This window comes from Anastrepha ludens, chromosome X (assembly GCF_028408465.1).
Source record: "Anastrepha ludens isolate Willacy chromosome X, idAnaLude1.1, whole genome shotgun sequence".
NCBI lineage: Eukaryota > Metazoa > Arthropoda > Insecta > Diptera > Tephritidae > Anastrepha > Anastrepha ludens.
In genome coordinates this window covers 67,401,194-67,418,777 of record NC_071503.1, presented here as the reverse complement: position 1 = coordinate 67,418,777, position 17,584 = coordinate 67,401,194, and the positions used below count along the sequence as shown (strand labels likewise).

The 17,584-nt window shown below is 37.7% G+C and overlaps 1 protein-coding gene across 6 annotated transcripts in view; it reads left to right on the top strand.

Moving 5' to 3' along the window:
• The window catches only part of LOC128869150 (myb-like protein AA), an 80,156-nt gene that overhangs the window by 51,253 nt on the left and 11,319 nt on the right, over positions 1-17,584 (top strand). The window lies entirely within an intron of this gene.

Genomic DNA, 17,584 nt, shown 5'->3' with positions numbered 1-17,584 from the left:
CAGGATTATTAAAATATTTAAGCCAAGTTGCATTGACAGCGGTTTTAGAATCAGCAAGTTTTTTCTAATAGCCGTCGCCCCTCGGCAGGCAATGGCCGAGTATATTTCTGCCATGAAAAGCTCCTCATAAAATATCTGCCGTTCGGAATCGGCTTGAAATTGTAGGTCCCCCCATTTGTGGAACAATATCAAGATGCACGTTACAAATAGGTGGAGGAGCTTGGCAAACACCCAAAAAGGGTGTACGCACCAACTACTCGGGGCTACAAAATAAAAAAATCGAAAGAACTCTTCAAGTGATATAGTGCACGTTTTAGGTCAAGACCAGTACAGCGCAAAACTGTGTTTAGAAAGTTCAAAACACCCTCAAATTTTTTATTTATTGTTAAAAAACTGATTTATGGTATTTTTGATGAAGTAAAAATACATAACTAACCTATTTTTCAACCGATTTTTTATTTCAATATGGTCTTGGGAAAGGGAATGTATGTACATTATGAATATATATAATTCTAAGATTGAACGATTGACGTTCAAAAGAAAGTTTCAAGAACAAGCTCTGATTTGTGGAATTTTTCCACGATTTTTTCAATGTGAAGCAATTTTTTGCTCGAAATAAGCTATTTTTCATCTTCATACATTCAAAACTGTAAAAGTTAAAATTTTTTTTTTTAAGTTATTTTTCCACATTTTTGAAAATCCAGCTGAACCGAGACTGCGAAAGAATACCGCATGACCGATAGTGCTTTACTGCTCATTGTGGCTAATTTTGAAAGACAGCTATAAGTTTACATAACTATGAATACATCTAACATATCAAAACTCATTTAACGGCAGCCTTCTGCTGTTTGTTAAAAACGATTTAGTTGCAAAAAAATTTCTCGCCACAACTAAGCTAATTGGAGTTTGCGATGTGAAAATCGAAATGCACAACAATCTTAACCACTCCAAGGGTACTATTTATGCGCCTAGTCTAAATGATGTACCAGAAACAGAAATAGTGGAGAATTTAAGTGATCAAGGTGTTGTCTCAGCATACAAATTCCTTAAACGTTATGATGGGCAAACTGTTGGTAGTGGAGTCGTGTTGCTCACATTCGACTTGTATCAGCTCCAAAAAAACTACTAAAGTCAGACCTTTCTTCCCGAAACCGATGTATGTAAAAGTTGTCAAATCCTTTGACACACAACTAAACGTTGCAGCAAAACGCCAGTATGCGACTCATATGTACTTCCACCTCACACGCCAACTCCATGCTTTTGCGCATTGCTCAGGCGATTATGCTACCTCCAGTAAATCATGCCCAAAATTCATTCAAATGATGCAAATCATTGCAATAAAAACTAAAAAGAAATGCAGCATGCGCGAAGCTATTAGAATACATAAAACGCAAATACCCCCCACTTTTAATGAATCTTCACCCTCTTTCTCTAATGTAACAAAAAAGGTCTGCAGTAATCCACAAAACAATATAAACACAACAAATATAACTGATCACCAAGCAGAACAAACCTCCAGAAACCCCAACAATTTAAATATCATCAAAACAAATAATACCACAAAAGGAAGTAACAAAAATACAACAAATACATCATTCAAGCCAGCATCTCCTACTCCCACTGGTGACACTCTTCTACCCTCCACCCCACCAGCAATAATAATAATAGTAACCCGCAAACCAAGCAAATATTTTCTAATAGCAACAATGCTAACACAGCAAACATAAACGCAAATGAACATAACGCGAATATCGATGGCACTGTTGACTACGCACATAATAATTCAGTCGATTACTACACCAAAACCCCCACTATTTTCTTTTTCTTTTCTCAACTTACTTCTACCCAGCTTCCCACCCACCCTTTTCCACCTGTTATTACAGAAAGCCCACCCCAAAAAGAAGAATAGATGATACAAATAATACAATGGAATATTAATGGACTACTTAATAACTACATAGATTTAAATATACTAATCAATGAACTCAACCCGGCAATTGTCGCGCTGCAAGAAACACATATTCAATCCAATAAAACAGCATACGCACCTAATAAATATAATAGCTATTTCTATAATTTGCCTCAAAATACCTTGTGTAAGCAAGGAATCGATTTCTTTATAAAAAAATCCTTAAGTCATAAAATAACACTGTGCGACAGTGAAATTATACTTTTATGGAGACCTAGTTCAACTTGTAGGTAGAGTAAAACTAAGAAAAATGGTATAGGAGAAATTTCCAATACACCCCCAAAATCTCATTTTATGGCCATAAAACCATTTTTCAGTAGGTTGATGTGAAGAATCCCTCCTAACTTCGTCAATTTCCATCCGATTTCAAATTTGTTTTTTTTGTTCGAAAGAACAAAAACAAGTCTTTTTGACAGTGTGTTGACAATTTTTCTGAAATGACAACTGACGAGACTGTAGACGGAAGTATTTGAAATTTTTTTATTTTTTCTCTATTTTTTCAACTTTGACATCATTTTTGCAATATTATCCGAAATTGAGGATGTTTTTTAGGACACTACTGTTATAGAAAATTTAATTTTGCGTCGAATGAGCTATATTGGACTGTAATTGAATTAAAATTAATAGAGTTGTGTGAGTTTTAAGATTTTATTTTGTTTTTTTTACTAATTTGGTATGTAGGTATAACTTACGTTAAATGGGAATAAGGACGTGTTTTGATGCGATATTATAGATACGTAATATTTATTGGAGTGTATATGTATACATAAGAGTACACTGTACTGCATACAACAGAACTGGTTAGAACTTACGAAAATATCTGACAAATTATAGCACATTTTGTTTTCAATAGAAATATGAAAAAGCTCCCAAGTGTACCAAAGCTCACACTTTACATTGATTAACAAAAGAAGTTTGTTAGTATAATTTAACCTTATTAAAACGTCAAAGTTTTATTGTTTGTTTCATTGAAATTCAAGAGATATAAATCAAAACGTTGCCAGAAAAGTCGAATTTCTCAATATTCTCCGATGATGTGACATCATCAGCCTTATCATAAACCAGATGATTGTTATTTTTGTAAAACGGACGTAAACGGTCATCATTATAAAATTCGAAATCACATAAAGTATGCTGATGTTGCAACTGTTTAGAACCCCGTAGTCTTGGACGATATGATTGACTCAACTGCAGGTCATGAACTTAAGGAAGTTCAACTCATTGCTGATGATGATCAAACTGATAACAATAAACCTGATGATGAAGAGTACTTTCGGTCTGGATCTAAGTCTTCAGAACGACACATTGTATCAAATTCAGATTTTCAGGATCTTTCCCGTGATTTACTTCTATCGGGAAGACAATCTGAAACGCTCGCTTCTCGATTTAAACAATGGAATTTAGTTGTTGACGACTTAAGATGAATGATGATGATCGAATTTCTCACAGAGAAGTATTCAAAACTGATGAAGAGAATGACAAGTCTACCGTACCATACTAAACTCCAAAGGGCCGTTTCCAATGCATTTTTAAGTTTGGAACCAGTTCCGTTATGTACTGCACCGTACCGCACCGTACCATACCGTACAGTGCTGCACTGCACAATACTCCAATAAATATTATGTGTTTATAATGACACTTGTTATCATTTTCATGCTTCGAAACGCATACCAAATCTCGTAGTAAAAAAAAAAGAAAAAATCTTAAAACTCACACAACTCTATTAATTTTAATTCAATTACAGTTAAATATAGCTCATTCGACGCAAAATTAGATTTACTATATTATAACAGTAGTGTCCTAAAAAAAATCCTCAATATCGGTTAATATCGTAAAAATTATGTCAAAGTTGAAAAAATAGAGAAAAAATAAAAAAAATCCAAATACTTCCGTCTACAGTCTCGTCAGTTGTCATTTCAGAAAAATTGTCAACACACTGTCAAAAAGACTTGTTTTTGTTCTTTCGAACAAAAAAAACAAATTTGAAATCGGATGGAAATTGACGAAGTTAGGAGGGATTCTTCACATCAACCTACTGAAAAATGGTTTTATGGCCATAAAATGAGATTTTGGGGGTGTATTTGAAATTTCTCCTATACCATTCTTTTTAGTTTTTCTATAGCCACAAGTTGTACTAGGTCTCCATAAAAGTATATTTAATTGTTTTTTTTTTTTGTCACACAGTGTAATTCCTATTTCATCTAATATATCCTGCCTAGCTATTGATATTGATATTGGAAGAAAAATCACTCGAATTAATTGTTATATTCCTCCTAGCCAAAATTTTACTTACAAAGAGCTCACCGATATAATTAACAAATTTTTCACCCCAATTATAGTCCTAGGCGATTTCAATGCCTGGAGCCCATTGTGGGGCTCCGATCATTCCAATAGAAGAGGAAATACTATTGAAGATATAATTTTGACCCAAAATCTCATTGTCTTGAGCGATGGTCTACCCACACATTTTTCCACACACCAAACTCTTCACCCATCCTGATAGCATCCTTGCATTCAGTTCTATAGCTCCCAGCCTTTATTCTCGTACATTGGACGAACTCCACAACAGCAACCATTTCCCGCTTATAACATCCTTTCCCATCCCTGATTGGTACGAAGTCAAGCCGATATCAAAATTTTGAACAGGAAAAGCTGGCTGGAAAAAATTTCATTCCTTACCCATAACTCTAAGAAAAAATAAAGCGGTTTCAAAAAACATCAACGCAGAAGATGCTAATATTAGAACAGTAATTCGTTGGCAGCCCACCTCTCAATACCACAAACAAACACAAGAAAATTTTCCGCCAAACTACCGTAATGGTCTAACCTACTTACCATCTTAAGAAATAGCAAGCAAAAACTGTGGTCCAAATACAAGTACCACATGAACAATACCAACCTCGTTATTTATAAAAAAGCGCACGCTGTTTTCAGAAAGGGGATTAAATCAGCTTAAAGGCACTCCTTGGAAAACCTCACAGCAAATATAAATCCCTCTTCAAGCTCTAAACAAATATGGTCAGATATTAGAATGCTGACAGGCAGCTCGCGTCGTTCTAACATACCATTTATTTATAATGAACAAGAGCCAATCTACGCTCCACCAGATATCGCTGAAGAATTTGCTAAATCCTGGTCGACCACTCCCACGACTCCAACTTTCATTCCGCCTTCAACTCGCAAAAAAATCTAAACCCACCTGAAAATTATTCCAACCCATACCCTTCAATTGAAGCTTCGCTCGTAGAACCCCAAATTTCTCTATATAAATTCTATTCCATCATCTCAAAAATGACAGGAAAGACACCGGGCTGGATAAAATATTATATGAAATACTAAAAAACCTACCCAGCATCCTCAAAATCCGATTCGTGAATCTTTACAATGATATTTTCAATGCTGGAATTTTTCCTCAAGAATGGAAAACTGCTTTAATTGTCCCTATCCCTAAACGTAATAAACCCTCTACCCTCACTACGGACTTTAGACCTATCTCCTTACTCCCTTGCATGTCCAAAATCCTTGAGAAGATCATTTCCGTCCGAATTCTTTGGTTCGCTAAAGCAAAGGGACTTCTTAGTCCCAACCAATTTGGTTTCCAAAAAGGCAAAGGAGTGACCGAGTCGCTTTTATACTTTGAACATTTCGCATCCTCGGCATTAGCGTCAGGTAATCACGTTTCTATATTAAGTTTAGGCTTCGAGGAAGCATTCGATAGAATCGGCATTCGTGTTGTTCTTAACCAACTCAAGCGTTGGAAAATCGGAAACAAAATATATAAATTCGTTAAATCCTTTTTAAGTAATCGCAAGTTTTCAGTCAGCGTTAATAATTGTAAATCACAGGTTCATAGCCTCTTTAATGGTATACCACAAGGTTCACCTTTCTCAGTGACATTGTTCACTGTAGCATTCAATGAAATTACTTGAATTATCGCCTCTAATGCCGAGGTGGAACATATTATATATTCTGATGATGTTTTAGTAAATATTTTCCTAATTAAAAAACCTTAACGAAGTCACTCATACTTTCCTGAACATTTTAAACAGTATAAGCAAATGGTCAGAAATATCAGGCGCCAACATTTCAGCAAATAAACGCGCTACTTTTCAAATATGTAGAAAACGTAAATTTTGCTTCCCCAGTTTGTCCTTTTCCAATGTACTAATCCCACATTCTAGCACACTTAGGATTTTAGGCTTAACATTCTACAAAAAACTTACATATAAAGAACACTGTAAACCCATTAGAATAAGTTTATTTTTAAGACTCAACATAATTAAGTTTTTATCTTCTAAGCATTGCCATGTTCATCCACACACGCTTGCTAACGTAACAAAGGCCCTACTGTTATCCAAAATCGATTTTGGACATTTTGCCAAAGAAAACATAAAACTATTAAATGCTCCTTACCATGCGGCAGCTAGAAGGAGTATCCCCGCGTTTCCAACATCACCAACAAAAGCTGCTCTTGCAGAAGCCGGACTACCGGATATATCCCACAGAATCAACCGCAACACAATAAAGCTCCTACCCAAGCTTCTTCACTGCAGAAATAAAATATTACTTGGACTGGTAAACTCAGCGATGCAACAATATAAAAATAGCCGCAAACCGTCCACCATAAAACGTTGTGTTGAACTAATGCACAAAATGAATGTCACGGCAGATGCGATTTTGCCACCAATTCCAGTTCTCCCACCAGGCTTGAATCCAAAAATAATTTTTTTTGCGGATTTGCTAAAATTCCCCAAAGTGTCCACCTCCTCTAATGAATACGTCCAACATTTCAATGAAATCGTGGCTCCTTTAAGAAACTAATGGGAGCTCGTTTATACCGATAGATCTAAAACAGACACCAGTACATCGTTTGCAGTCACAAACCAGCTTGGTGTCACAATCTCAGGCGGTGCTTTACCTTCCTACTGCTCAGTATTCACAGCGGAAGCAGCTGCATCGCGTGAAGCGATAGTTTATGGCTCCGACAATGGCAGCAAATTCATTATTTGCAGCGATAGTAAATCTGTAATGGACGCTCTATTGAACCATTCTAGCGACACTCTAATAATCACCGAAATTCGAAATAATATCTTATCAAATAAAAATGTCATAAGGATCATGTGAGTTCCGAGTCATGCCGGAATATAAGGCAACGAGTGCGGTGATACCCGAGCCAAAGAAGCCGCCCAAGGACCTCTTCACTTCAGTGCACATTTTACTATCAAAGATATTCGGATCAATGGTTTAATTACCAATACCACTACAAAAAGTACAATCCCAATGGCATCAAGCCCATATATCCTACACACATGTCTTCTCAGAACCTCAAGGTATTTACACGCCTTCGAATCGGTCACACTATAGCCACCCATGTTCACATCCTAAGCGACACAGTCAAACCAGACTACCCTTTTAGCAACTCAGACGACTACACGACGTCATACCTCCTCGATATCTACCCAGGATTGAAATACACTAGAAACGCAATTCATCCTAACCTTGAACTTTCGAAGCTACTCAACAACACAGATGACAATAGCATTAACTTAATTTGTAAATTTATTAAACTAACTAAATTAAAACTTTAACTGTTTGCGAAAACGAGATATATGTAAAATTATACTCCGGTCAAACTCACACTACCCACTAATCTTCTTATACTCCCTCAACTGCTCTCTCCCATCCTCTTGTATAGTTACTTACCTATGTATATTATTGCTCTAGTTAATATATCATAAGCCGAAGACCCTGGCAGCCAGTGCTTATTTGGTAAGTGGAATAGTTATTAATACTATTATAACTGTTACTCTTTTAAATAAAATAAAAAACAAAAAAAATTTGTTGTGCTTAGTGTCGTTTGAAACTTTCCCGTAAATGAGTGAGTCAGAAATACGCGAAGCGTTTTCAGGCGGTATTGTTATGCACGCATTCGAAAGAGCCGAATTTATTTTACGCCGCGGCTACTAAAGTAATTAATCAAAAAAGTTTGTTGTGTTGTGGAATCAGCGGTATAAAGTGTGCAAAAATGTTGATGACTTTTACAAGCGCGGTTTGAAGCGAGTGACGACGAAAAAGCAGGATAAAGTGATCGTCCAACTTTTTAAGCGGGACCCTTCTTTGTGACTACGCCAATCACGATCAATTCCTGCTGAAAGGGAATAGATGTGAGTATCAACACCATCGAAAGTCGGCTGAAGGAGACGAACATATCCTACCCTCCCACATCATCAAAACCACTGCTCTCAGAAAAGAGCATTGAGAAACAACAAAGCAAGAAAGGGCGTCACAGTATTGGACTGGCCTTCCCAGTCCCCAGGCGCCAACCCAATTGAAAATGTGTGGGGAACGATGTGAAACACATCTTCCCATAAGTCCGGTCCGACAACTCGTGCGACAAGTTCGCAAAATCTAGTCGTGTTTGTCAACGAGCTACGCAGAAAAGCTGGTTCAAAGCATGAAGAAGATGCCATGCTATGCTCGACAACGAATAATCGCGGTTCCTTTTTTTTTGACACAGACTGTATAATCTTCAGATTTAAGTGTTTCGCTTAAGAGAGTTTGTTTGTAAGCAGCACGCCTATATATTTATATTCTTTAACAACCTCGATATTCTTATCGCCAAACTTCCAATTTTGAGAAGTAGCAATTCTCCTACATTCTCTAAACAGCATGCATTTCGACTTGGTCAATTTAATTTAATGCCCATTGAATGGTATGATCTCGAATCGAATCGATCATATCCTGCAATTCATTCGTACATTAAAAGTTTGATACGACGGTTAGCCACTGTAACCCCACCAGGTAGGAAATCGCTTAAGTCATGTTAATACAGGGAGAACAAGATTGGACTTAGGATACAACTTTTTCTTACCCCTTGATTTACGTAAAAAGTGGGGAAAGTTCGTCATGGACCCAAATATGATTTGAAGTGTCTTCGTATAACAATTTTAATATATCTATCATATGGGTCGAGAGGCCATACGATGCTAGTTTATAGAAAAAGTATATCTCGCGAGATAGTATCGAATGCACATGAGAAGTCAACAAAAAATGCGAAAGTTTTCTTCTTAGCCTTGAAGTTTAGATGGACTACTGAAGACAGGTTAAAAGGATTATTGTTGAGTATCCTCACCGAAAACCTGCTTGAAATTCAGTAATTATTTTGTTTACATTCGTCCAAACATTGATTCGCGTTAAAAGAAGATCAGTAAAGGCTTTATATAAAGTATCAGGCAGGGAGAGACCCCCATAATTTGAGGTGACACACAGATCCCCTTTTTTGAATAGACAAACAATTACGGATTTTCGGAACGAGGTGGGAATTTGCTTTTTTAAAATATATAAAGAACAGGCAACTATATAACAAACTTGTTGAACCTCTTAGAGATAATTGGGAGTTTATTTTTACAGACGGATCGAAGTCTGACAACAGCACTACGTCTACAGTGACAAACGAACTTGGTGGTTTGATTTCGGTCGGCGCAATGCCAACGTATTCCTCGATATTTACAGCTGAAGCAGCTGCAATATTTGAAGCGGTACATTTTGCCTCCCCTAGTGGAAATAAATATCTGATATGCGGTGATAGTAAATCCACATTAAAAGCCCTTGCTTACCACATTAACAACACCCCAATAATTGAAAAAATTCGCCAAATACTTCTAAAGCATAAGGATTCCATACAAATTATGTGGATACAAAGTCATGCCGGTATTCGCGGGAACGAGAGAGCTGGCGAACTTGTTAAAGAAGCTTCCAGACAACCTTTACATCTATCCGAACACTTAATCGATAATGACATTAAGAGGCTCGTAAAAAATATATTCAGGAATGTTTCGCTAGCAATTGGTGTAGCTATCATCACTGCTACAAAAATTACAATCCAAGTGGGGAAACGTCGATATATTCATCCAATGTATCATGTGGCAAACTCAAAATATTTGTTCGCCTTAAAATTCAAGCCGATTCCGAATGACATATATTTTTTTATGAGGAGCTTTTCATGGCTGAAATATACTTGGAGGTTTCCCATTGCCTGCCGAGGGGCGACCGCTATTAGAAAAATTTTTTCTTCATTTTGGTCTTTCGCCGAGACTCGAGCCTACGTTCTCTCTGAACTCCGAATGGTAGTCATGTACCAACGCACTCGGCTACGGCGTCCGTGAAAATTAATAATACCCGATATAAAATCTTTTAGGTGCATATTTATAAAATTCGGAACTTATACGATCGAGGTCAGGGGCTTTATTGTTTTTTGATTCCTTTAGCGCATATTTTAGCTCGTGCATTTCAAAAGGCGCATCCAGAAACGGATCCGAGATAGCCGGCATGGTCCAATGTATATGAAGCCCGCCATCCTGGCGGAACAATAATAATTTGAAATGATCGTAAAATTCAGAAATTGAAGGGCTGTTATAAACGCTGGGCGAAGGTTGCTTATGTTATTAGCGAGACGCCACCAATCACTACTATTATTGACTATATTTAACTGGTCGATCAGATTACATTGCCACTCAAGCTTCTTCTGACTGCATACTTTGTTGTAAATGGTTCGGGAGTCCAAATATTTTACTCTGTCTGAGTCTAAGTTAAACTTACCTAAAAGGCTTAGGGCGTCCTTATGAGCATTGTAACATTGGCAGTCGAACCATTCATTGTTTGGTTCAAATATCTTCTTCCCCGTCGTCTTACTTCCTGGAAATTTTCTCTTTTCTGTAAATAAGATTTTTTCCTCTAATGGCAGGTCAGGCTTGATGAGTTTATAGTCAGGAATGTTAAGTGCGTCATAATATTTTTCAGCTCGTTTCGGGTACCACTTTAGTTTCGAAGGGAACTTATTTGAGACCGCATTCGGCGCAACAGAGTTTCTGAAAAACTGAAAGATTAAAGTCGTGTGGTCCGAAAAAGCTTTGCTTCCAACATGAAATTCTTGAACTAAGGGGAGTAGATCAAAGGAGCACATTCCGTAATCAGTCACAGACCAGCCAGCAGCCGCATTAAATGTAAATTCACCAAACGCGTCCCCGGGAATACGCCCATTCAAAACAACCTCTTCTACGTCATTGATCAAATTTAGAAGTTTTTCCCCTTTTTGATTCAGTGTAGAGTCTTTAGATTTTCTACTAACCGTAACTTCCGGAAACCGGTCGAGATCTTCATTATCTGAAACTATCTCTGTTCCTATATGCGCGTTGAGGTCACCCACTATAAGTAAAGATGGAATACTAGACCTATTAAAAAGTTCTTCTAAGTTAATAAAATCGTTGTTCCAGCTTGTGCAGTTTATGTATTGAGGTATAAACAATGAATTGGTGTTACCAAGATTGAGAGACGGATTGCCTAGCAGATCAACAAAGTTTATATTAAAAATAGTTCCAACATTTTTTTTTTAGCTAAATACATAACCGCCACTGGTACGTCCCATCCTATGAACTTTAACAGCATCGATCCATCTCAAATTGAAATCCATCAATAGGTGATAAAACGTTGATCTTCCATCCTTAGCTGCTTGTGTTGATTCGGGGTATTTTAATTTGCTGTTTAAGTTTGCTATATTATAAGAGAGTACACGACGTACATTTACATTTTCATTCGAATTTCTTGAGTTTATATGAAAACTATTATACTTAGTTTTTTTATTTCGGGTTTTTCGCGCTAATTTTTGCAACAATACTATTAAAATCCATATCTAATCTCCTCAGATTGGAATCATTTAAATCATTTAGAACATTAACCCCTAATTCGTCGCCACAAATTAATTTTCTATCGTTCCGAAATTTGAACCAATTATTGCCTATTTTCATTTTGTAGCCTAATATGTGTACTCTGTGCTTTGGAATTGCTGTTAATATATATAGTGTGCTTAAGATGAAAGAAAACTTGCTTCTCCCACCATTTAAACCTGTTTAAATCATTGTTGAAAGAGATATTCGAGCCCGAAAGCTTACGAATGTTCTGGAAAACCTCCCTCCCTCGATCACTCTCCTTCTCTTTTTTAATTTGGCATATTTCTTCTCTCAGCGCTTTGTTTTCTTCAGCTAACTCATTTACTCGTTGCGCTAAGTCCTCCAACTTTGTCGGAACCGCAGAGAGATCACTTTTTGTGGCAATGTCCTGCAGCTTCTGGTCCAAGAAACCATGCATTAGTCGCATAAGTTCATTAACATCTAAACTACCACCTGATGTTTTTGATGCAACTGGGTTGGGTTCAGGTGAAAATTTGAGCAGCAATATTTTAGAATGATAGGCGACAAACCAGCTGCTTGCACTTTCAGATGTAGGTGGCGTGCATTGCATATTAGCTGAGCTTTTAAACAGCTGTTGCTATTGCACTTTTTGAAAGCTTCTTAGCTTTTGTAATTTTTCGTTTTGGCACAATTCCATAGGTGTGAAAATAAAACTAGAAAAACTATATTAAATAGTTTCTTTACCCAAAAATCCAGCAGACAATTTTAAAGGTGTCTCAAGTCGGGACCCGACGGGTCGTAGGCAGAAGTAGGAACTCAGGAGATCAGCAACAGTGGGAACTCTAATAGACATCAACAGCAGAAGCTTCAAAAATAAAACGGCAGTCGTCTTAGGTACCAGCAGGTATGCAATAAGCTTCAGTTGAAAAGTAAAGTATATTCCAAACTCCAGTGATTTTTGGGTATTTATTATGGTAATTTAAAACCGATGTATATGTAATTTTTTTATTTTAAAAGTCAGTTAGGCACTGCCTGGTTATGACTGACATCAATGTCCTAAGACTGTGTTTATTTTGGCTTAGCAGAGATTCTGTGCGTTTAGCATTTAGAGTCGGCCACAGTTGACGGGCGATTTTGCAGGTGGCTTCATTACGCCATCTTTCGTTTGCTTTCTTTACAATTACTTTAAGGATGAGTAGCTTACATGTTTGTGACGGTATCCTTATGTCATTATCTATGTACTCATCGGTCAAATTAGTGCCGAGTCTCGCTACAGTTACCCTCAATGTCGCGATGGCCAGGAATCCATGTTACCTTTACGTGAAAAGACTCAGCCATCTCGTTAAGAGATGTGGGGCATTTCATGGCTAGCTTGGAGGTTGTCGACTGTTTTGTGAGGGATTTTATCGCCGCTTGGCAATAAGTGAAAATGTAGATATTATTTCCGGATATCGCATCACAATGTATCAGTGTCGCGGCTTTTATTATTGTCATCAGTTCAGCCTGAAAGACTCTACAGTAGTCGGGGAGCCGAAAACTGAAGGAGATCCCAAGATGTTCGGAATATACACCTCCACCCACCCTGCCCTCGAGCTTTGAGCCATCTGTGTATACATGGATGGACTCATCCTATCTCACATCGTCCTGTTCCCACTATTCCCTTGAGGGTAGGAGGGTCATGAACGATGTACCGGCAAGTATAAACAGAAATGCATAGTCCACCAGTCCGGGAAGCTCCAAAGTGCCAGCCATGATTTTACCGTGACCATAATCCGTGTCTGGCCACTTATTTAGAGTGTTCCGCCTTATTGCCGCACTGCGTGCGTTATATATTGCCTGCAGATCTACCGGAAGGAAGTTTAGTTTCGCATGTAATGGTGTGGTTGACATGGCGCAGGTTATCAGAACAGATGCTAGTCTTTGAACCATGTCAAGTTTTTTGATGTTCACACCCTTCTGAAGGGCATGCCACCATATTACAATACCACAGTAGAGAATTGGCCTAACCACTGCAGTGTACAGCCAATGTATCATTCGGGGTTCCAATCCCCATTTCTTCCTAATAAGCCTTCCGTAGAAGAACATTGCGTTCATAGCTTTGCGTGCTCTGTTTGCGACTGTGAGCCCCCTATTTAGTACAAGTCCTAGATATTTGCCCTTTATGTTACTCTAAGTGGTTTCCCTCCTAGGAATATTTGTTCAATAGCAGGTGTTTCGTGTTTCGTACTAAATAGTATCAGATCCGTTTTTTCCAGATTTACTTCTAGTCCTCGACTTTTACACCAAAGTGATAATCTGGGAATCTTTGGGAATGAGTACCACTTTTACTTTTGCCCATTTCTTGGGGATATGGCTGCTCCAAAAATTATCTTTTGTGTGTTGCAAATCAGCGGATGTGATTCCATCAGTTCACGGTGATTTGTAAGGTTTGAAGCTGACAATGGCAAAATTTATGTTATCCTCCGTTATAAAATCTATTGGGGGATTCCCGTAGTGAACTATAGGGTGGGTTCTACTGTCTTCGTTGCAGAGACAACCTGGAAAGTGCGTCTGCAGTAGTAATTCTAGTGTTTCTTCACTTCTGGTTGTCCAATTGTTTGTGCGTCTGCGGTTTGTAACCGGCTTGCATTGTTTAGTTGGGAATGAAATACTGTACATTAATTACCTATGATCTCAGAAGGAGTTGTCTGTAGACACTCTCCAGTCTTTTAAAATTTCAGCTCCTCGTTCATTGACACACGTGATGTATGGAACTTCACTTGTCGTAGTTGTTACAAAAGTATGTTACTAATACAAAAATTGTTGCGTTTGTGTCTGAATTGTATTGTACAATCCTCACCATCGCTTTTGTTAGTTATTGAACCAACCACGGTTTGGTCTGCGTTCTCTTCATCGGATGTAGGGGGGGAGAGACTCCTCATCCTCCATAGCAGAGAGATCGGAGTATTCCCCCTCCATGTCCTCTAAGGTAACCCTTCGAAGAGTTCGCCTACCATGCCGGAGTTGGAAACCACCTCATCGTTATCTGTGACAACCTCGTTCGCTTCCGCAGATGAAGTCATATTTTCTGCGGAGGTGCTCTTGCTAGCTACATCCTGTCTGTGGGCATGGGGAATCAGCGCTTGGAAGCCGTAGTTGATCTTCCATTTCCTGTTGGCAAGTGGGTCCACAGATTCCTCATTGATGATTATCACGGCCAGTCTCCTCTTGCCGTCCACTTCGCCAATCTTTGCTACCTTCCAGTCGCTGGTAGGTAGTTCGGGGTTGCCTAGTTTTATCAGATCCAGGACTTCCTCTGGATCAGAATGGAGGTCTGGTATCCAGGCTCTAGATCTTGACCGGTCAGGGATGTCTTCTTGGGGGACCACATCAAGGCGGGCCTCCGGCCAAGGTTGCCCTATGCGATTAATCGCTAGGGTGTATAGGTCCACGGTACGTTGTTCAGCGCACCTTATTAGTTCGACGCATGATTGAAACCATCCCGCATCCGAGCAACTAGGTGGAGGTCCTCACTTTAAACAAATTTTAAGATAATGTAAGATCTACTGCAAAACTTCTAACAGAACACCCCACTGACAAACCTTTAAAAGTTTTTAAAGAATTTTCAATCGGGTGGATTAGTTGATATATTATACAATGATTACTCGAACTATTGAAATATTGAAATAAAAGATCAATCAAAAATGCAGTGAAGCCTCTTAGAGGTGGCGAACTTGAAGTTTGGAAAGAACTCGAAATTATTTCGAAGCTTTGTGATGGTATAACTCAACAATTATCCACAATATTTCAAAGAAAGTGACTTCATCTCTTATAATTCCACTCATATGTGGATTACATTTACAGCTACAACAGCTTTCTAAGGAAATCTATACAAATGAAGGAAAAATATTTTATGCAGGATGCCCCGGATATGTATAATATTGGACCAACGCTGCGAGAAAGAAGGCTTTGTAAGTGAAGAATATGCTGAACATTGGAATCCGAAATGTTAATATCTGCTGTTTTTTAAAGACAGGAAATATCGAACACGCAGAAATACAAATATATATACATAAATACCTTCTCTCTTAAAGGGCAATAATGGTTTGCTGCTTGAACCATAACCATATTGAGCCAAGAAATACCTTTGCGTTCCAGCGTCATATCTCGAAGCAGAGAGGATACTTAGCAAGATTGATTATCAATGATAGACGCACCAAACTTAAGGCAACAACAGTCGGCAAGCTGATTTCTTTTACAAAAGAATACTGTATGTACACCTCAAAGCGTGACATCCGCTGCGACAGTTCCCTCAATTAAAAAACGATGGGAAAGCCCGCTGTGGGTATGCAACAATGTATACGCTTGAATATACACATATATGTGGCTGGACGCACAGAAAAACATGAGGATTCGCTAATAATGCTCAAGGAATCCAGCGGGCTTTCAAAATTGTCTCATACAACTTTTTCGGTTTTAACTATAAAGTATTACATTATTATTTGGTATACGAATTGTTATTTATATAAAAGGCGAAATATATGTAAAAAAGCTTTGAAATTAAAAGTGCATATGATTGAAAAATTTTAGTTTAACAATTTGCGGCTTTGGTCTCTGCTGTTATAAACAATAATCTACTTGAATACAGCTCACAGAAGCTTCAGTGGTTTCTTCAATATTAAATGTTTGGCATTGTGGGCTTCATTCGAAGACTGAATGTATGTATAGTAAACTCCAAAAAAGTCGCATTCCTGTTTCACAGTAAGTTTATAACTTTGGGCAGCTTCGTTCAGCTAAATATGCTAACTTTTCCACAGTCGTGTTGGAATTATAGAAATTTCGTAGCCCCGTTTTTTTAGCATTTGATATTTAACCTGCCCATTCGTTCCTGAAACCTCTCTATTAAATCAACGTTCTCTGGTAATAGCTTTTACCTTTGCGCGCAGGGCTGTAGTTGTTGTAGTTGCTGTTTAAGCCAATCAAACTAAAATAGGCCAAAAGCCAGAGAGGTTTATTATCAATGCTAGCATCGTGCAAACTAAAGCAATTTGTTTGGTTCAAAGTTAGAGCCACAAATGAATAAATCAAATTGAAAATACCACGTTGTATTTCTAGTAAATTGCTGCTGAAGGTTGTTCGAATATATAAATTTCATCTGCAAAATATGAATACAATACAAAATATAATTTTATAACCAGGCCCGCGAAAATTTTATTTTACCTATTCTCCATTTGTGATGATGCGCAATTTGTTAGAAATAAATAATAAATGAGCGGAAAATATTATCAATATTTTTTGCAAACAATTTACGCCTGAAAGTTGAAACACTTCCGTTTCTTCTTTTCTTTATTCAAACAACTCGTCTTAGAAATAATCAGCCGAGTTTAAATTTTGAGTACAGTACCATAAACCAAATACATTTAGCTTTTTGTTTTTGTTCTACTGCTATCACCATAATGAATTAGCTTTGAGTAGTAGCATCATTGGACCAGCATTCTCATCTTGGTGAAAGCAATTTGCCGCCTCAGAATTGTGATTTGACCATTGTTTTAAGGTTTCCTGAAAGTTACATAAATGAACTCGCATTCCACTAAAAAAGAGAACGTTTGATTTTTTCAGATATGTACTTTGGACTACCCCAAAAAATTCGCAAAACGGCTTCCTCGTAGTAAGCGTTGTCCTCGATCGCGAAGTTTCTAAATAGGCCTGGTATACGTGTACTTGTGCAAAAATAACACAAACTGGAATAAAAGGATCGCCTATTCCTGAGCTCTAAGATTCTATGTCTATTTAAAAAACGAATCTAATGAAAAGTATTAATTCTAAATATTTTTTACTTCCAAGGCCGTCAATTTATTGAATCGGGATGATTTTTGTTACAAATAACTTCTATAAATTTAACTATTCCTCCTATTTGTGGTGTGCGTCTTGATGTTGTTCCACAAATGGA